This window comes from Linepithema humile, chromosome 3 (assembly GCF_040581485.1).
Source record: "Linepithema humile isolate Giens D197 chromosome 3, Lhum_UNIL_v1.0, whole genome shotgun sequence".
Taxonomy (NCBI): Eukaryota; Metazoa; Arthropoda; class Insecta; order Hymenoptera; family Formicidae; genus Linepithema; species Linepithema humile.
The window spans coordinates 24243344-24265786 of record NC_090130.1 but is presented as its reverse complement, the minus strand read 5'-3'; the positions used below and the strand labels follow the sequence as shown (position 1 = coordinate 24265786).

At 45.4% G+C, this 22443-nt stretch overlaps 2 long non-coding RNA genes across 4 annotated transcripts in view; one reads left to right on the top strand and one right to left on the bottom strand.

The window, feature by feature from the left end:
* LOC105668752 (uncharacterized) overlaps positions 1–10019 on the top strand; it is a 75708-nt gene extending 65689 nt beyond the window's left edge. Inside the window, exons 3-4 of one of the 2 annotated variants that reach the window (XR_001100163.2) lie at positions 7680–7984; positions 8687–10019. This is a non-coding gene — a long non-coding RNA (uncharacterized lncRNA). Of the gene's footprint in view, positions 1–7679 lie in introns of both variants that reach the window. The other variant, XR_010888985.1, reaches the window with a different exon arrangement.
* The window catches only part of LOC136998415 (uncharacterized), a 165992-nt gene that overhangs the window by 65995 nt on the left and 77554 nt on the right, over positions 1–22443 (bottom strand). The window lies entirely within an intron of this gene.

Genomic DNA, 22443 nt, shown 5'->3' with positions numbered 1-22443 from the left:
TTTTCATGTATAGAATCTGTCCGGAAACTATAGCGTATCCTTTCAATTATGAACGTTATGACCAACTAAAACCTAATCTTTTTTTCTAAATAAAAGTCTTAGGGCAATTGCAAAATTGTTACTTATAATACAACTCTTTAGTATCTAAATATTATAAATCTATTATTAAAAAAGATTCTCCGTTAAATCCGTAACAATGTAAAATTTATTTAAATCCGTAAGAATTTGTTATCTATTTACATTTTTCAAAATTAACTGATCAAAAACAGCTAATTTCCAATATTAAGTGCTTTGTAATTATTGATGTCCTTACATTGGAATAAATATCGCTCCTCTTGGCTTGAATTTCAACATTCAACAAGAATAATGCTCTTAATAATACAGTTCTTAAATATTTTATAAATGAATTTTCTCGCATTGCGCCATATTTTGGTGCTGACGAGCAGCGGATCCGCGGATTTCCACGTTATCCATCATTATACCGAGCTTAATGGGCCGCGATCGTTACCTCCGTAATTCGACGACTTTTGATCAATACTTCGCGTTACCGAGGTGATGATTTTTAAACTTCAATATGACCACCGTGCGCAACGAAGTACCGCCGCGACTGTTTGACGTCGATCCGTCGGCGCCTCTCACCTTTTCTTTTTTCAATCGTTATTCGCCGCATTCTGCATCTACCTGTGAACGTCAGCGGCTCTCAATCGCCGTAATGGGATCGATTGTGGAATTCAAAGTCGGCTCTCAAATTATCGTGAACATATCATCATGCGAGCGCATGGGGATAATCGCACACTTTAAAACATGAAAATGGACATTCTTGGATGAAGAATAATAAAATCATACGAGGCTTTAATTGAGACCAATAATTTGCAATTAAAATAATTAAAATGCCAAAGTCAATAATTTATCCTGTCTTAATCTAATTTGCTTATATACTTCCATCGATTAAATTATCTGCATTATTTAAAAAATTACAGTGTTTACAGGTCAAATTATGGCTCAAATAATATTAACACTGTGGTAAACGTACATTATATATTCGTCTATAATTAATGATGAAGCGTACGTAAAGTCAATACCGAATTGATTTAATGCATTACTTGTGCGCACGATTGTCACTGCCGTTGATATTTGCGATATTATTACTTACAGCCGCCCACCCCAAGCTGCTTTCATCTTTTCAATTCCCGTCATAAATGCATTCTGCGTCGGCCGTCTGCTCATTAAATTTCGCATTCGCTTTTTCCCCCCTTTTTTTTTGGTCCTCGAATTTGCGTACACTGAAAAATTGCATCCTTGAGAACCTCTGACTGCGCGTGACTTAATGGGGGGAGACTTCGCCGGCATTTTATTGAGTTACTAAATTATAACGGAAACGTTGCAATTCGAATCTATCCTCGTCTGTTTTTAATGAGACGGCTTGATCGTATTTTGCCGAGGAATCGAGATAAATATTCGTCAAGATTGTAACGGCGCGGCGTCCGTCGCGCTAAAAAAATAATAACATTTGCAGGATAAATAGAAGGAGGTGGATAATGAAGAAATAAATGAAACGTGACACTCGATCCACCGCCGTGAATTTTTCAAAACCGCTTAAAAGCATTTCGCTGCAAGTCGGAAGCAGCCATGTGTGCACTTGCGCGCTGCGTCTTGGTGTTGGCGAAAATTGAATAATACAATTGCTACTAACGACGACTGAGCATCGAGTACGAGTAAGGAATTTTTTTTTGTCTGAATTTAAGTGACTTTTTGGCTTTTTCCGGACATTTATTGACCGGAAAATATCATTAACTATTAACAATTAATTCTGAACTTCTCAAATCAATTTGCACTTAACGTTAGACGTACAGAAATGTTGGATAAAATTTTTTATCTTATGTTTTAAAAAAATATTAATAACATGATTGGCAATGGTATGCGATTTAATTCGTAATTGATTATTCGCATCTAATTATATATTATAATTATATTAATTAAAATAATGGCAAATTTTTTGAAGGTTTTTCATGCAATTTCCGGGCGAAATATCTCGGTAGTCTCGCACACTAGTATCGAAGTCTCCGAGCAACCCCTAATAGGAGAACGACTAACGCGCCACGCAGCGGAGGGTGGTTTTCGCATTCCTTTCCCGATCGGCAAGGTAGGGTGTCGTTGCCAACCCTCTCGAGGGGCCCCGGGTTACCGACGTTATGCACCGGCGAGTGCGCACGGTGCGGCCATCTTGGAAAAACGAGCGGGCGACGCGGTGTACGAAAAACAAAATGAAAGCGCTTGCGCCGCCGCTCCGGTATTGAGCGAGGCCCCCGGCGCCTTTTTGCATTTTCATCCCTCGTCCCCGTTCTTCACCTCGCCGAGCACGCACACCCCCGCGCCCTTCGGGCCCTCGGACCGTTGCCACCCCTCGCTGCGCTCCCTCGACGTACATGCCCCCACGCCGCCGACCATGCTCCTTCTCGCCCTCGTCGATCCTCTTCCTCCGCGTCCTCCACCTAACGCGACTCCGGCGTTTCTGCCTCCTTCAACCCCTCCGGCCGGCCTGCGCCATGGCCGTTTGCTTTTTTGCGTTTTAACACGTTTTTAAACGAACGCAAAAATAAATACCGCGTCTTGATTGGATCAAGGTCCCAGCGTCGATCGGCGTCGCCGATTTTTCAGGAGACGCCCGCCGATGCTCGATTAAACTTCGCTTTTTTCTCCCGTCGTGTTTTTCCTCGCTCTCGTGGACACTGTCGTCGACGCTCGGATCGAATACCGGTGAACGAGACAGCTGTTTTCCTCGGAATCGATTGCCACGGGTGGAAGACTTGCTCGCAACAACGAGGGGAGACGATCGTATCCGCGCGCGGATAGTTGCGTGGCGCCCTCTTTCCCGAGGAACACGTCTAACGAGTGGAACGAACCGGCGAAATTGTTGTATCGATTTAACGGTACGACAAGCTTGTTGTACATTCTGTTTGCGCCATTGACGAATTTGTGCTGTAACTGAGTTACAGCGCGTGTCCCCGTACGTTAGCGTGGCGGAAAACGAACTACATACTGCGTGTACTTACGGGCAAATTTGCATGCTTATGTTTCATTATGCTGGCTGTAATACAGACGTGCGTTTTGTATAATATTTTCTACAGTAATAAATATTATGTAATGCTCCTTAATGAGCTCCTTAATGTGTGCAGATAAGAATAACATAAGGGCAAATCATAGGGATATTCGCTATCTCTTCGAATCTTCGGTATTATACAATGTTTATATTTGTATTTTTATTTCGACAGCGTACACTTAAAATTCATTTTCGTCGATTGATATAGCATTTGATACCGTGAAGCAAAAAAAAAACTATCTTTTTTTTTCTCTTTTTTTCCTATATAAATGTTACAATTTCAAACTGTAGTATGACAAAAAAAAAAGAGTGGTCAAATATCTGTCAGTTCTGACGTAGATAAAACAATGGAATTACTACAATGCAATGTTTATAGTTGAACTCTATCATAATTACTAAACGTGTATCTAATACGTGTGATTGGAAAAATAAAAGCGTGCCTAGCAATATGCGAAAAGAATTAAGCATTAAGCGGGATAGATCGTGTAGAGTTAATTTTCGAGGGAAGTCGGAGGAAAATTACCAGAGGAACTCAATTCTCAGCTCCGGTGATTTTTTTCTCTTCTCCTCTTTTTCCTTTTTAAAGCGAGCGCGTCCAAAGTCGTTTATTGCCTGCAGTCTCAAGTAGCCGACGTTCTGTCGTTTTCCCGGAGGGGCAGACGGAAGAATATGACGCGGAAGCAAGCCGTGGGAGTAATATGTGTTTTATAATGCGCGGCGCGGGGGATGACGGGGGCGGCGGGGAGGGGAAGAGAAAAAGATAGAGCGAGGAAATGTTTTCGCGACCCGTGTGTAGTACCGTGCGGGGAGCGGCAAGTCGGCAGTCTCCCTTAATAATCTCACATTCTTAAACACGTCGACTTAATTTGCATTTTAACCGCGTGGCTGAAAAAAAAAAGGGAAGAATTCCGTCGTTTCCAGAGACGTCCGGCGACGACGACGGTGACGTCGGTTTACCCGTCTGGATTGGCGAATCTACCGCGTGTCAGGAGGGCATGAATTTTTATTTCTCGCGTCATCGGATAACGCTCGGTCTTCCTCTCGCTCTTTAAAGTAGGGAGACGCTGATCTCCGGTGACCGTTGATCTCGAGCTGACCGGTTCTCCCGATGTCAGGAGTAATAAAAGGATTACCCGCTCTCTCGGCACGCTGAGCAAATACGCTGGATTTCCGACGGAGAAAGTCGATCGTGAACTTTCATCGTGTTTTTACGCGCAAATCTGATATCTCGCTGGAAAGGATAGCCAATCTTATCTTGTCTTATCAATTTGAAATTAAATACAAATTACAATTTTGTCGTTAGCGTTCTGCAAATGTTAATAATAGCTTCACTGACGTATATTAGCATCAAGTGTAGTTCGGTATATTTTTACACTTTTACATTACAACGTAATGAGACAAGGATTATCGAAACGTGCTGCAATTAATGTCGTTTGCACTATTGATTCCCAAAAGAAGCTATATTATGGGAATTGCTAGAAATATACACACTTGTAAATAACACATTTTAATTAGCGCAAGTCAGAGGTGTTTTTCTGGCGAATCGAGTAAGGTAAAATTATTAAGTAATCCTGCAAGACGTTTTTACGGCGATCTTTCTTAATACTCTTTCACGAGTCGTTGCGTCCCTCTCGAGATCTACGTTTTATTAAGGGTCCTTGCCCCCACTACATATTCGTGCACATACGCTTATCCATTTGCAAATGCGTCAGTGTTGGATCCCCACCATACTTTGACATGCCCCACTCCGACTCCTTTCCTAGCCCTTTCGTAGAATATAGTGGTGGGGTGCGATTAGATGGACAGGGGAAGGTTAGATGAAAGTTTAGATGAAAGTTTAGATCACGTATGCAGGGTGCGTCAGCCCCTGCGGCGCGTAGAGATTTGTCCATGTTAAGAGGATCGTATCGTATAGTCCAGTCTAAAGGATATTCTTTTATTTTGCAGCTACAGTTAACAGCGCTCTACATTTAATCGATTTTTATGACGCGTGCTTTTTTGCAGACAAATTACAAGTATCAAGTTTTGCGAGTTACAAGCGCTTTTAGACTTTCTTTTTTTTTTTTTTCGTCCGAACTATAATTGTACGTTTTTTATATAAAGTCCGACAGCTGAACTCGCGCGCAACTTATCTGCAACGTTTAACATTAGCGTTTAATTGTGTCTTAAATATTGATCAACAACGGAACGGAAAACAAGTATTTTAACGATGCTAAAAAGATATATTGCATTTATTGCTCGATCGATCTTGCTTGAATTTCAGGAATATTAAAATAAGTAGAAATGTATCGATATGATCAGATATTATAATTTAAAACAAACAAAGCGTAAATTATTATTTAATAAAAAGCTTTATCGCCGGTCGTGGCGCTATTTTGAAAAGTAAACGCTGCGGTTTTCTACGTACACGCAACAGCGCCATCAATTATCCTAATAACGCTATTTAATCACGAGCAATTACTTGGATATATGTATGCATTTCGGCATGCTAGCGGAGCAGTGTCGCGCGGCGCATTAGAAATCCTTAGAGCTTAAAAGGACAACAATGCGGCGGAACATACAGAGCGACTGTTCCTCGGAGAAACCACTCAAAGGGTTTACAAAAGCATAACCAGCCAGCGCGCTCGTTGCAGAGAGAACGCGAATAAATGCATCGCGGTAATTATCAGGGAACGGGACAAGTGAGTAACAACGCTGCTCGTAGTTCTAACAAACTTTCGCATTTAATTATATGCCCTGTCTCTTGCGATCGCGATTGCAACGTTCGCCGGGATAAATGGGCCACGATAGAACCATTAAAAATCCCGAAGATTAAAAGCGATATTAAATGCGTCTGTCATACGCCGATCGTCGCTCCGCAACTTCCGTTTCGGTGCATCCGTATCGATCGCCAACAACCGCTGTCTCTAATCAATTTTTCAAGATTTCTGCGCCTCGCTTTTTATCGCCAGCCATCATCTTTCAAACTATTTGAAGGGAAAAAAAAATTCACAAAGGATGCGTTAGAAGGAAGGGGAGGGGGAGGGGGGGAGGGAGGGAGGAGGACGGAAACCGAGGGTGGCTCGCGGCTGTCGAAATTTCGAAAAAAAAGCATCTCCCTTTTCCGTGCATTTCGCGCGTAGCCGCGCTTCGCGGCTGCGCCGACGTTGCATCGCGCATTATTTAATGGACGGTTTTTCGCTTTGTTCGGCCGACTCATTAACCGCGGGGCCTCCCGATTGTACTTTGCGCCCGTTCTCCGCTGCACCGGAGAACCGTGGCTCGTTGTTCCGGAGGGTGGGACGTCGCAGGGGGAGGAGGGGGCGGGCGTCGCCGGGGGGATGAAGTGGAGTGGAAGAGAGTAGCGCGCGCGCGGGGGGGACGTGCAGTCGCGTCGTTGCATAATGAACAGGACGCCGGCACCCCCAGGCCCCCGTTCTGCCTTCACCGAAACCCCCCTTGTCTCCCCGTAGGCGCCTCACTCGCGCGCCCTCATCCCCGTCCTTTCGTTCTCTCCCGTGCGACCGCCACCCCGCCCACCCTCTCGCCCTCCTCAACCCCCCAACTCCACCCCTCATCAACCTATTATTTCTCCGTATTACGTTACGTCGCGTTACGTTACGTGCTGCGTCGCTGTTCGAGACTCGGCGGAACGGCAAAAATGATGATACCTTCTCCTAGAAACAAGAGCACGAGATCGCCACGAGGACGCAACCGGCGCCCACATGCCGCTCATCATCCCCCGGTTTCTTGTTTCCAATCGAATGGTAATGCGATTCAATCTGCATCTTACGAGTGTGTTTCAGAAACTATTAATAAATTAGCTCTTTCCGCGAACGAAATGCCGCGTAGAATGAGAAAAAATTCGGAGAATTGATTCAGCATTTTTTTTCAAAATACGAAAAAAAATGCTTTTCTCATCATTGCATCAATGATGCACTTTTTTTTTTATAGCATTACGGTGAAAAATTAATTATCATGACACATCGGACTTGCCGAAGTCGCGTCTTAACGTCGCGAATGCACTCTTCCGAATTTGTCTCTATTTTTATGTGTAACGCGCGCGGAGCTAATTAGCGGACGGCGTTGCGCTGCCAGGCAACGATAGAAAGTTACCTGGAAAACTCGCTAAAGCGAATCTAGACAGTCTTTTTTATAGCGGCTTCTCTTTCGCCCCTCTCGCCCACCCTCCTGTTCGCGCCGTGTATCCCAATTTAGCACTCCCTTTTCTTCGCTCTCATTGAAACGTTGGACAGACGTCCGTGGATTAATGCAACGTTTCGTGACGTCGGCTGGGCGCATAGCGGGTAATACGATAGTGAAATTTTAATACCGTGGCGCATTTTTTCCCCGACTACGTACCTTCCTGCGTGGTAGAGTATTATCCGCTTTTTCAAAAAATATTTTATGCGCGGCACGACTCCGCCGTAATGCGGACGCGTGTAAAACAATTACGACCAAGTTAAATAATCAAGGGACAGATCTTGAAAAGGAAGATCCTTCAACGTCGAAATGTTTCTGCCGACGCAGCGTGCGGATCTCGCTCTTCGATCATTATCCCACGCTGTCTTTTCACAAGCCGGTGATTTTTTTGTTGCAGACGGGATGAACTTCGCCAATCAGGTCCGGTCTTGGAAACGACTCTTTAGTAGCAGACATTCTCGACAGAGACACGTTGGTGGCCGGTTCGTCTGCGACCATGAAACCGCTTCCGGGTTTTCGGGCGTTGTTCCGACTGAATTTGGAAAGAGGACTGTACGATGAGGATGGAACGCAACTTTACAACATGGACAGACACGTACAGGCATGACAGGGTGCTGCCCTCTGCAAGCTAAAATTAGAGGGTGCTGTCCGAAGTTCTCCGCTACACGTTTGCATTTCCTATGCACTATTTCCCACGTGTAGGTGCGTACAGTCCCGCGCAAAAACCGTCCCGTTTTGCCCGGCGCCGACGCGCGTGTACAGAATTTATCAGCTTATCGCCGATTGATTTATTGCGCGCAAGGAAAGTAAAAAAAATGCGTCGAACCCATGAATGAAACTGTTTTCCCTCCTCCCGTCACCCGTTTACATGCGCGCGCAATCGTATCGCTGCGACTTTTTATTTGATAATATTTTATGAAAGCGATTTGTTAACACGCGCAGTTGTCACCAAGTGTTTTCTCGGCTGATTTGCGGTTTGTTATTATTTGACATAACTTACGGCATGTATATAGATCAAAGATTTAAATACTGAATGACAGCGAATGACGGTAAGATCGAATTTTAATTAATACAAGTGCTAATTCTGTATCTATCACATCATCTATCAATATTGTACATCATTAATGACGTATCAGCAATGATTAAACAAGAATTTTCTTTAGAAACTTTAAATAGATCTGCTCTATCTATTTCTTAATATTTATTAAAATATTATCACATTAATCGAATCAGGATAATTGAATTGGTGGTGAGGCTATTTTGTGCCCTTTCTATCCATCTATTTAAAGTGGTGTGCAAAGTGCATTGGAGTAAATATTACTCCAATGCACTTTGCACACCAGCTGTCTCGAAGGCAATTTTGAGATCGCATTGTTAAAAATACTACATGTTGCCTTTTTCAAGATTCGTCTACGACGAGATCATCCTGGAAGATTGCATCTTGCGATCGCCGGCGACTTTCGCGGAGGACTGTACGCGCGTACCCTCTCCAGAGGCATTAGACGCAGTGTATCGGCGGCCGTGCTCGTGCGCGAGTATTAGACACCATGCCCGCAGCTCATTTGCCAACTCCGGCAAATTTACCAAATTTAAATGCAAAATCGGCCGGTGCTCCGCCGGTTCGATGGAGGCGCGAGCGAGACGGCGACTGAGCGGCGCGCGGGAGAGACGAGGAGGGAGGAAGGCGAACAGAGGATACGAGAGACAGAAAGATAGATACAGGAACGCGAGGCGAGCGTGCGAGCGAGAAAGGATGGTCGGTACGAGGAGGAGGGTGGTGGCGGCGGCGGCGGCGGCAGCGGCGGCGGCGGCACGAAGAGGTAGAGACGAGCGAACGAGACGAAGAGAGAAAAGCGAAAAGCTCGAGCGAGAGCGAAATATAGATAGATAGAGGTACGATAGTGGTGCCGGAGCGAGAGGATGGGAGAGGGATGGAGAGACAGAGACCGCGGTAGGAAACTCAAATGGTCGCAATGGTGCGGTATAGTAGTCGCCTGGTTGTCAGGCGCAGCATGCGATTGGTTCGCCGACCGTGTGTTACCTCTCTCTCCTCTTTGCGTGTCTATTCGCTATCGTCTCTCCTTCTTTCACATGTCGTATTTACTGCTCCGACTTTCTCGCGTTTCTCTCACCCCGCATCGCGCCCCGCACTCCCCCCCCCCCCCGCGTTTCGTTGCTGTCGCGCGAGGCCTGTCCGCGATCCTCGAGGCGGGCTTGACGTCTTCGACAGTCGGGCAAGGAAAAGTTTCGCGACAAGCTCCCGCCGGGAATGGAAAAGGTCGGCTCGCGTCGAGTAATGCATCCACTCGTGAAAGAGTCGCTTCCTCTTTTTTAATGCGCAAGTTTAGATAGTTAAGCGCCAAGGCTCTTTTTGTCACGCCACGGCAATTTGCGCTGTGTGCGTGTCGCAGCGGCAACGAAGCCGCCACGAAGCCGCACACATTTGTCGCGGCGCGGTCTCTCTTTATCGAAATATGAAATAAATGCGATAGATATTATTAATGTAGAATAAATAAACGCTTCTCGTCTTTCACATTTTTCCTCTCTCTAATAAATTACATAAGATTAATTAAAGCTGTTTTGCGCACTATAACGACTGTTTAACGGTGAAATTAATAATTATCATTCTCCGAAAAAAAGTTAAAAAATTGCTATTAAAAGAATATTTCTATCTTTTCCGCGATTTCGTAATGAATGTTAATTTTATTATTTACGAAATACATCTGTACCACATTTATTCCACACTGTAACAATTACCTGGATTTATATCCTATACATTTCGGTCCAAGTATTTCTTTTTAGTCGTTGTCGGAGCGGAAACGGCAAAAAACTGCGTATATATCTGGCCGGTTCGCTGGAGCTGCGTGTAGATATAAAAACATGCATGGGATGGTCGACGCTCGATCGGCGGATTGAGCGCGGCGCGGCGCGGCGCGGCACGCGGCGGCGCGTTTATTCCGCGTAGAAGAAGATACGTTACCGGACGCATCCGATTTCGAAGCGGATCTAAATCCTCGGCGGAGAAAACGGCCCGCACTAAAATCGTCAATCAATGTCTCACGCTCTTGCCGCGCCCCCGCCGCGTCACGCCGCGTCCATCCGCGGCCTCCACCGTCCGCCGCTTTCCCCCGCTCCCCGGCACCGTCGATCGCTCGTCGTCGCGCAAGCACACACAGCCAAAGGGTTGCCAATTATTATTCGCGGTACACTTCGCACCGTTTTGTTGTTCATCGGCAGCGCCATTTATTATTCATCGTTCATCATATTGCGGTGCCCGTTACAACGCGCAGTTACAACACGACGACGGGCAGAATACGCCGGGGCTGGCGTTGTTTCGCATAGCGTTACAGCGTTACGCCGACGTTACGAATGGCACAGAGGGCGAGAGCGCGCGCGTGTGTGCCTCCGCTTACCCGTGCTCTCGCGCGCTCGCCCGCGCTGCGCGCGTGTCGGTACACCGCGTGTACGCTCGTCAAAATACAAAGTGAACACGAGTCCGCCATGGGGACGTTTATTGTGCACTCGTACGTTGTTTTATCGGCGTTACATTACGCGATAGTTTTCAGCACTCGTCCCCTCCCTCCCCACCCGCGCTTCTTTTAATAATGCGCATTACGATAATATCCCTTTGTGGCCGGAGCTTGGACGGGTGGCGAATGGGTGGCGGATGGGGTGGCTGGGAGGAAGGAGGGGGGGAGGAGTAGGCGAGTACCACCGCGGTTTTGATATTTATACGTTTAGCGTCGGGTTCGCGAGATGAGCGAGTGTAAAATTCGCCGACCGTGCACGGTTCTTACTCGGCGATAATTATTTTGTAATTAAGCCCGCGCCGATGGTTATCGGATGTTGGTTTAGCGCGACTTAATCCACGCCGATGCTTCCGAAGAAATTTCCGCGATATACATTTATTACGTTCCGATTACGTGTATGACACTAAACAGAGAAGTTAATTATAAATTGACAGGTTGCGAGCGTGAATTTTAATTAAAACGAAGAAGCGCAAATATTTGCGGAATCCATCTTTTTTCGCGCACGAGACGCTCTCACACACTAATTTTAACAAGATTCAGGGTGTCGCGCGAACGAATGTCAACGTTCGCATTGTTTATTTTGAGCATAAAATATTTTTGATATGTTAATTCCTCGCTGCTAGCGCAGATAACGTTGAAACATACATCTGCAGCGTGCGTTCACGCTCAGCGCATATGAAATTTATGTGTGATCGATTGGAAGCGCGCGGATTTGCTTAGTCGTATAGAAAATTACTAAAGACGCGGGATTACTAGCGTGGATTTTTAATATACTCTTGACTATGCTATTTATAACATTAGCCGTATTAAAAATTTTAACAGTTGCACCGACGTTGCGCTATAATTTCAAGGAATGCTACACTTACGAAGAATATTGCCCACATATTTTAACGTGTAATTATATGCAGCCGTAAATGCAAAGTGCGAGTGTTATAAGGACTCATAATTCAAGGAATGCGTGTGCTCAAATTTAGAGCCAGTCTCGCCCAGTAAATTCGGAGCGCGCGGAATAATGAGGACGAATGTCGCCGGCATAACTGGAAAGAGAAAAAAGTCTTGGACGGCCAAAGTTTGGTATTAATAGGGGAAATCCGGAATGCGCCCGACACTGAGAATATATCTCCGTCACCCCCTCTTGCCTTCTCGTTTCTCCTCCAGTGGTGTAATTTTAAATTGCCGCGAAATTTACGAGAACCCATTTCCGCATATTCCTCTATTGCTCTCTTTCGCTCCATGATTATACTAAGTTCATGAAATAATAAGCAACGTCAAACTTTCGCTTTTCGTCGGTATGTCGTATGTGAAACGCGACGTATGAAACGCATTTGAAAATTTCAAGTATATGAAATACAACGGAATGACCTTTGCATTCGGAAACGTACTACGAAGTGGTCCTCACAATTTTGTGTGCGAAATTTTTAAACAACCTTGTTGAACGCATCGCATTGAATATTCAATGTTGTCGAACTATATCTCAATATATAATACGTAATGTGGATAATCGTTCTTCCTGTATCGTTTCTTCTGTTGGACATTATTAATATCATCAACAATAAGTACAGCTTTTTACTCTTGTAAATCTTTACAAAAAATCTCACTCGCACTCTAAACGAAATCTGTCTTCGCGATTTTTCCGCATCGATACGGACAACTTTTAAACATAACTTGGACCGCATCGACCGAACAAAGTAATTTAACACGAATTAACATAAATCACTCAAGTTTCGTTCGTGGTTATTCACTCGCTCGCGCGTTCGTCCGTTAGCTCGACAGTTCGCCATCCCTCAACCAACTCCGACCGCCACCCATCAGTGTTACCCTCATCCGATCCGAGCCAACGGCCGATTACAACGTCCCGACAGAAATTTTCAATTTTCGAACTTTACAGCCACGGGCTCTCGTACTTGTTCGAATAATTTCCAATCGAGTGATTCCTTCCGCAATATCTTCGGTCTTCCGCTTCGCGTCAACATCGATGAGTTTACAATTTTCTATCGCGACGCGCTGCGAATGCTCGATCTGCCAACTGTCAATGCAGCACGATAACGAGGTCAAGCATGCGGCAAAAGAATTTGCGCACGTTTCCCTGTATGTTATAAATTATATAGCAGAATACAGCAGAATATATGATAATTCATGGCAGATTGAAAAATATGGACTGAAAAATATCAGCTTCGATAAAATGGATGCCATTCTCTTTCATAACTTTGTAATATTCAGCATTTAATATTTTTGTAATAAACAATTAAATAGTACAGTTCTGTTCAAATTTATTAATAACACAAAAATTAATAATAAAATAAGATTTTATTATTCTTTCTTTTAATTCGGCAATCTTTGATATCCTGCAATATATTTCAGTTTCTAGGAGATACTTGTTTCGTCGAAACGCTACAAAGAATCTAGATATGTGCAATATTTAACGGTGACAAAGACTATCACATATATAAAAGTTTGTTACTATAAAAAGGTTGGCTGTTTCTGATACATCAAGAAAAAACGAAAAAGGGGGTGCTAAAGATTTGGGGTTAGCGAGGGCGGGCACGATTTATTTTTTTACCAGCGCTCATCTACGAGAAAGGTACGGGCAGGCATGCGGGCGTCATTAACGCCAACCTTATCCGTTTCCCACATGCGTCTCACGGACGATCCTCGCTCTCTTCGAGCTTTATTAACCATTTGCGGCGAGAGCTATCCAATAACCGCGCGGCCAGCCAGTCATTCCTTTTTATTGTCTCGGATAAAGCCAGGTGTAGCACCTTCATTTGCAATGACGCGCACGTACACCGATCGGCTTTACGACACCCAAGATGCATCTCTCTCGTTCGCGATCTCGATACTGCAGTAAATGCCATATCACGATCGTTCGCGAAGCTTTATCGACAATTTTCGCTGCGACACGGGAATATAATGTTAGTTTATTGAAGAAGAGACGAATATAACATTTAAACTTTGTTGCGTGCAGTAAAATATAGTAAGACTTGAATAAGAGACAATCTTTGTGACGGTTAGATTCTGTTTTTCGAAGACGGTTGAAACTTTTGGAGATGATCTTGTTCTCAAGACCGGTTGGAAAAAGAGCAGCCGTCTTTAACGAAACAAGTTTCTCTCCCGTGGACTCCCATGTAAGATTCACGCATATAGCTTAAGATGAACGTATTCTTTCGTATGCAAATTGCGCTGCATCATTCCTGATGATGTGAAATTTGTTGATATACTAAAAATATAAATCGAATTTCACTACAAACAAGATGCGACGAAAGAGAAATGTTTGAATGCATTATTATATGCTGTAATTCTGGAATATTGAATATTTTATCAAGATTAAAATTAAAGCATTTTTCTAAATATTATATATATATATATATATATATATATATCGCCATTTCTTTTGAAAGATATCATATTTTTCACATAAACGCAAACATTTCAACAAATAAATAAAGTATTAAATGCATTCATAAACGAATTTATCCAATAAAATAAATTCATTAACCAAATAAAATTATAACTGGATCGATATACTACAATGACATTCCTTCCCTTCGACTCTACTGCGAGAAGCGTAACGTTTCGGACTATTTCGAGAAGCGATCTTTAGAGAATTAGCGTCCTTTCTGTCTGGCATAAACGAGCAGCAGCCGTTTATCACGAAACGAGTTTTGAAACTGTGGACCACCGCGGACTCGTTTCTCCACAAAGCGGCGTAAGGGATGACGCGTTTCGCCCAGGGAGAGAACTCGTTTTCTCGCGAGAACACGTCGCTGGACCGCGAGAGATGCTTACATCTCTTGCGGGGATGCATTGTAACGGTAACGGCGGCAGCCCCCCAGTGGACGGATGGGTGATCCAGTTTTTTGGAAGGAACCAGACGAACCGGTGCAGACCCCACCTGGACCAGAGGACCCCCAGCCGTCATTCAGGTTTTCAAGCTCGCCGGCGAAGCCCTTTGATATTTAGATTCGACAGCGATTCACGCGATCGCAAGGATCGCGAATCGCCTTTGGCGCTTTTGAGCTCTCAGTGTCGTCGCGGTCGCGTAGTCAAAGAGACGGAAACACGAAGGTTTTTTCGGTAAAAGAGAGTAGAGTCGGGCTCTATCTCCGGCTGACATTCCACGGACAAAGAATTCTTCTGATCGCGCGAGTTGATGCATTGTACAAAATATGGACGCTCGTGTGTTATAATCTTTCGCTCCGATTTATATTTCACGAGGTGAGTGTAGATATTCACGGTGATGTTATATCGGGTATCTCTACATTGGCGTGAGATTAGGATCGCGGTGACAATAGTAGTTCGTGCCTTTCCATCTACTAAATGTACATTGTCATTTTCTATCGAGACACATTAATTAGAAAAATTAAAAAAGATATACACTTCTAGAAAAAAAAATGATTGAAATAATAAAGTTTTTTTCTAAAAATTGATTGATTACAGTTAATCTTACAATACAATCTTCTTGTATCATTTTTTGTGCTTATATTTGTTTGATAATTATGATAAAATATATATATTTATACATCACATTCATTAAATGTATGTAATAAAACCATTATTTTGATAAGTTTTGCCTTTTAATTAATTATTACTAATTCGATATGTTTTACATCCAAAATTGTAAGACTTTTTTCAGCTTTTAGCTAATTAAGACACGCCAATATTCATATCAACATATTATTTGCTTATTACTGTTGAAGTTACGCGGAAATATTTTTCCTAGATTCTTGTTTCTCTTTGATTTGTTCCTGATATTTGCCGATTGACACATCCTTAAAGCAGAAAAAGTGGAAATAGCATACACAAGTAAAGCGCTTAAAAAGAAAGGAAGATTGGCGTGCTAATAAATCGGTAAATCGCGAGTTAATTCCGTTACGTCGGGGTGATTCTGAGCGATTCGTTCGAATAAAAAAGGAGAAGGCTCGCGCGCGCAGGCCAGATGCAGGAAAAAGGAAGAAAAGTGAACGCTGCCGGGACGCCGGCGCCGGCGAGAGCGGCTTTAAAGTGATCTCGACGAGTGAGAAAAAAGAACGCGTTGCGGGATGATGGAACGGCGAAATAAAAAACGAGAAAAGATCGAAGAATTCGATAAACCTCGAAGCAGCCTAAAGAGCTTAAATTCGGACGCTGCATCGCGCGTCACATCGTGCTCTTTTTTTCACTGTTTACTATTGCATACTTCAATGTAGAACGTCGTCGTTCTCGTATTTGCGCAGCGAAACGAGGAGAAAAGATATTCTTACTATATATATATATATATATATATATAAATTGTCCAGATGAGCACATTACTGTAAAATCAACTTTCTCCTTCTGCGTTGCATACAAAAAAAAAGGTTAGTCCGAATTATTTACGAATTAATTCACTCGCGGATAAATATTGTCAAATGAATAAATTTTTACCCTTATCCACTTTGCCAAATGTGATAAAACGCTACTTCTGGGGGGAAAAAAACGTTGCTAATCCCGAAACTGTTGATCTGACGATCAAACAGTATCGCCTGTCGATGACCGACCTGCGCATTTTCAAAATGTAAAAGCAAACTCAAAGCTGGTCGCTGCCACGGCGCGAATTGCAACTAAACTAAACCGCGTTTCGTCCATCCGCTCTCCTCCCCTCCCCCCGTTCTCACCCTCGCGCCCGATTCTCTCTATCGAACTCCGTGTGTCCTCTCCGTCTCTCTGTCTCTCGTTTCCGCAAACCTGCGTACCTTTTTCACTCTCTCCCTTTCCCCGCCCCCCCGAGTCTCCCGCGGGAGAACGGTTAAAACAAATGAGCGGGCCGTGCCGGCCTTAAATTAGCGCCGGCAGGGGTGGTTTTCACTTCTACCCTTAAATTAGGACTAAGCCTCGTGCCTCCAAGTTTCACGGTTTTGATCGGATGAGTTACCGCCGTTGAAAGTTACAGCGACGGGGATTAACGTTCGCCTCGCTCGCGCGCGAAGAACACATCGTGAATGTTGCGGCGCACGTCGGTGAACACGCGGAAAAAATGCGGATCTATCCTTGCGACGCAAGTTGAATGTCGTCGCGCACACAGCGAAGCTTCGCAGATTGCGGGGTAATGTATGCACCTTGGGAAAAAGTAAAAGTACATTACGACACGGAATGAATTCGGACATCGATTTTTCTGAATATTCAGAGAAAACAGCGGATAGAAATGGACGAAAAAATCTTGAAACCACCTAGAATTTTAACATCGTGCAATAAATGTAATAAATTGGGAGTTTAACGTCATATAGAAGTATATAAAAATTATTCGGTGTAAGCAAGGGTATTAGAGTGAAAAAGATTGGTTTCGCGAACGAACGAACGTGTCCATATCCCGAGAAATTCTGTCACGCTGCAATTCGTCGCTGCATGCCCGATTTCGCGCGGTCGCGGATCTAATTGGCTAACCTTTCCGTTCGCGAGCCCCATTCCGCGCTAAAACGCGGCAAGCCGTATCCGTGGAGGAAAGTTATCCCCTCTGACATCGAGACCAATCAACGGCGTGGCACGAACGAACGGAGACAGGAAGTCGGAAAAAGAGCGAGAGGAAGTTAGGCAAGCCGGGTGTGGGTGGTGGCAGGCGCTGAAATCAGTCGCAGAACCACGCGTGGAATGGAATCGCGTTTAATCCAATAGCGGTCCTTAATAATCGAATAAAGCTAGGTCCGAGAAATCGCGTCTAAGCAGACTCCGGGATGGGATACTCATCCCGGCGACGGGCGAAAGAGGGAGGAAGGTGGGAGTGGGTGGCGATGGGTGGCTTGACGAAGGTGGGTGGTCGATGCGAGAGAAGGCGGCAGTGGCATAGGAAATTTAGCCACCCTCTCCCCCTTTTCCAGGAGCTCCCTTGGTGTACGTCGCGCGGCTCGGTCGCGGCCATGTTGCCAGAATTGCCACCACCTACCCCCTTTCTCCCTCTTAATATCCCACCGCCTAGTCATCTAGTCCTGCCGGGTCCGCTATGTAAATGTGAACCAACCCGACCCTCCCTCCTCGTCGACCCCCCATATACCTCGCCCCTCTTCTATCCCTTCGGCTCACCGGGCTCGCCGCCACCCCCCGCGAACTGCCTCCAACTAGCAGCCCCTAAATCTAAGTCCGCCGGAGCGGTACACTCTGAGTAGAAAACGCGATGTTAGATTCGTTGAACCGTTCTCAAGCCACCGAGGTACAATGGTTCTTGATGTTTATCTTTTTCATAGAAGAGCTTGTGAAAAAGGGAAAGTTATTCACACGACAAAACTCACATTTTAACAAAAATTGCTCCAACGATAAAAATAAATGTCGAACATTTCAAAAATATTATAAAATTATCTAAAAGATTTAATCTAAATTCTTAAAATATTTGAAAATATGTTAAAAAAAGTCGTTTCCCGACTCTCTCGTATCTCGTCTAACTGAAAGTGAAAGTATACAATAAAAGTATAAGAATATTTTTGCAACACGAGCATCGTGTCGAAGATCTAAACGCCGCAACAAACGTCTTCGTTCTTAAAGATTACGCAAAGTATGAAAAGATTTCTCCGCGACTAACGGTTCTATAAATCGTGGATAATTAGTATTAAATCGAGGATTATTTAAGCAAGGGAGCTCTGTACGGCGGAGTAATGAAAACATTACGTAATTCCGGCTCCTCGTATTTGCCTTCAGGTGGTGTCCGCTGAAATTCATCGCGAGAAACGACCTCACGTGCTCTCGCGCGGATAATAGAAGAACTCCTTCCGCCGCGGCCTTAATTAATTGCTTTAAAATCTCTCGTTTGACTTTTCCCAAGACTCCGGCTGCTGCACCCGGCGCGCTACGTACAGACAGGTATGTGTGCCCCTATCGTCGCCGCGCGTAATCACCGTTCGCTTCTCATCCGGCGCTCTCTTGCCGTAATTTCGTCGGGAAGGGTTGAGTCATTACGCCCAAAGAACTAACAGGAATTCCCAGATTGCTGCGAGGCCGTGCTGCAACCCCTAACTCTACTCCTCCTCCTCTTCCTCCTCTTCCTCCTCCTCCTCCTCATCCTCCTTCTCCTCCTCCTCCTCCTCCTCCTCCTCCTCTTACCATCCTGTAGTCTCCGTTCTGGTAGTCCCGTTGGCTATCCTACCGGTATATACGGTCTACGTACGGTGTACGGAAGGGCGCCATTACCCCACGGGCAGCAAGTTCTAAGCGCGCTAAATAATGGCCGCTAGAAATTCAACGGGGGGTCGAAATGCCCGTATGGCGAGCACCATCACAGCCAGCGCGGTCCAAGCTTATGCACTCGTGTTTGTATACGCGCGATCCACGGCTGTTAGTGTCCACCCTCGGCGTCTACGTGGGAGTGAGTATTAATTTAGGCGCGCCGTAGTCCTTTCCCCGGCGAGCTAAGAAAAATGCCTGCACGTTGGGGAGCTGGCCCGTTAGAATTTAATCTCACGTCATAGGAGGGACCAGCGTGCTCATCGACGCGTGCGTGTGTCCGTGCGCCGACGATGGTCGACGAAGGTTGGGAAAGCCGGAGAATACCGACGGAGAGGAGAAAGGGGAACGTAAGAAAAATGCGCGGGGGAGTAGGAAGACCCGAGGAGGTGGACGGACGCCTGGGGAGAGCTCTCGCATGGAGAGTGAGAACATGGTAGCGGGGGAAATGTTTCGAAATCGCTTATATCCTGTGCACAGTAACTCTCGAATGAAGGCACGTAGACGTAGAAAGAGAGAAAGAGAAAGAGAAAGAGAAAGAGAGAGAGAGAGAGAGAGAGAGAGAGAGAGGGAGGGAGAACGAAAGAAGAGCGGATGGGAACGGTGGATGAGAACGATATACATATATATCGCGGGTGCAAAGTTGTAAAGTTAACGGTTGTCACGTACGCTCGTCGATTCTTTTTCCGTATTATTTTTTGGACGTTGCACCGTCAGGTGACTTTACTGCCCGATACGCGTGTGTCAGCGACATCAAAGCGACGATATTGTTCGAACAGCTGTACAAATATTGCTATTTTTTTAATTATTCGAAAAAAAGAAAAATAATATGCCGTTTTATTCTCGCGCCGCAGCCTGCTTGGGAATTTTATTGAATTAAATTCCAAAGCGCTAATGTGTGAGAATTAGTATAATTTCTTAAGGAATATAATCGATATCGGCGATATTAATATCGTAGCGAGAGGCGATTCGATTAAGACGTTTAAGTATGTATTAGCTACTTCTTGTAAGGACAATCTAAATACGAGCGTGAATTAAACGTGATGGAAATTGATCGCAGATCGATTCTCCATTCGAATTCGCATCCGATCAGCGTTCATCGAATGAGAGAATGGCTTTCGGGCAGCGCATCCGATAGTACGCGCGGCGAAAGAAGCCGCGCAAAAGAAAGGGGAAAAGAAAGTGCAAGAGGAGGAAATTCGTCGAGGTGAGCGCCGAGAAAGTTACGGCGAACGCGCATTGTCCGTGCGGTCTTCGGGCGTTACACAAACACAATGAGACTAGGTTGAGCGTGGATTTAAGCGACTTGCGTGTTGGTTAGCTGGTTGTGAATCCGGGAGGACCGTCGGCGAGGAGAGAAAAGGGGCAGACGGTGGCACGGGTGACGGCGGGACGGGGGGAGGTGGCGGTGATGGGTAGGACGGTGGGTGGCCGCGGGGAACGGCGACGGTGGATGGCGGTGGCGATGGTCGGGGGTTGTCCCTTGCTAAGCCAGCGTTAAGGGTGGCTAGAGTAGGTACGTAGAGCTTACGGGACGTACCGCAGGGATGAGGCGAACGCAGGCAAGTGAGACGCAGGCAGAGGACGGCGCGAGCGAGAGAGTGACAATGTGGATTGGTGTGCGTGTTTGCGAGGGCCGAGAAACCGCGCGCGAGGGAAGAAGACGGGTAGAATCGAAATAGAGAGAGCGAGGGAGTAAGAGAGTAAGGAGAAAGAGAGAGAGGAGAGAGAGAGAGTGAGAGGGAGAGAAAGAGGGAAAGCGAGAAAGAGCGAGTACGTAGGCGCCGTAGAGAAGAGAAGGCAGTGGTGGAGAATGTGGAGAACGAAGAGGAGAGCGGGTAAGCATGGAGTCCGTAGGTTGGCAGTCTTACAGATCAATAAAGCTAACCACCCTCCCCCTCCCCCTTTTCCGAGGCCCACCACCCCCCTTTCGAACCACCCACCTGACCACCTTCCGCCATCTCCTCCTCGTCCACCACCTCCTTCACCACCTCCTCCCTCGAGCTGCCTCAAGAACAAACCCCAATATGTCTGACAACAATGCCCACCCGATGGATTAGACGCTTCCGCCGGGTACACATAAGCCCGTATACGCGTACATGCACGCAGCGATACGTGTATGTGTGTGCGTGTGCGTATGCGCTTACCTCTTCGTCTCGTCGATGTTCCATCGCGACGGAGTCACTTACGTGCACCCACATCGCGGTAACACACGCACGTCGCACACGCGGACGTCTCCTTGCTCTGACTTTTTTTTTGCCATCCTCATACTCGTTTCTTCGTAGTTCATCGAGGGTGTCGGTGATCTATTAAATTCTCCAAACGGGAATGAATATTCATGCGCGATCTCCGGTAACGCGGCAAGCCTTTGCTTTCATCATTGTTAATTGACACTGATTCCTTGACGTCCCTTATCGTGTACCGCGCGAGCGCGATATGCCCGTCGGAAATTAGATTTAAAACGATCTGACCGTAACGACGTTGCGGTCATTTTTTTATCCGGGTGATTGCCAGACGACGCGTCTTTATACGATTATCCTTCGGGACTTCGATCGCTAGGTTTGATTTCAGAAGCGACCATAAAGCGCTCGTAAAGACTTTTATTTTGCTGTAAAACACGTCCAGAAACGTTGGCCATTGCGACGCTTTTCAAATAGTTTTCTAAATATATAATGTTGCTTGTAAAAATTTTGATTAGAGAGAAAAACAACATTTAGCTTTTGAAGAAATAATTATAATTGTAAATCTTTCTGTTCTGAAAAATCGCGAGAATTTAAGAAATTATATCAATCGATACGATGGTTCGATCGAACGTCATATTACAAGTCAGCGGATAATATAAAATAATATAAAAATGTTTGTGTTTGAATACCGCATATTTTAGTAGAAAAAAAACGCGCCACATGTGTCTACTGGAAGGTACATTCAAACAGGTGCACGACGCTCGACTTCCGACAAAAAAGCTCGCCGAGCTTCCTGAGAAAACAAGCGAGTCGCGCGTAGGACGCGTGCTTCCGTAATACGTAAAACGTATTTGCATTTATCTCACGACTTTTTATCCGACGCTTCTTACCCCCCCAAGACGAGGCGCAACGTCGTGGCGAGGTTTTTTCAGCCGAAGAAAAGAGATTAGTTCGTTCCGCATAAAGAACCCGCTACCGCCGTGGGAAAGAAAGGAGGTCTGGCTGGCCAAAGGAATCCCACTTTTCCGCGCGCGTCGAGAGGATGGGTAATTGCACGTACAATTTTTTTTCCTCAGGCTCTCGCCTTCCTTCGGAATTTTTCTCGGTTTTCTCCCGACGCGGTCTCCGCAACCCTCGTAACTTCGCATATACGCGACCACCATCGTCTCCGGATACACGTGGAGACCGCCTGGACCGCGCGTGTCCATGTTTGCGGAACAATACATATGTGTCTGTGTATATGTGCGATGCGCGCAATGGTGGGAGCCAAAGTTCACGGACTGAGATC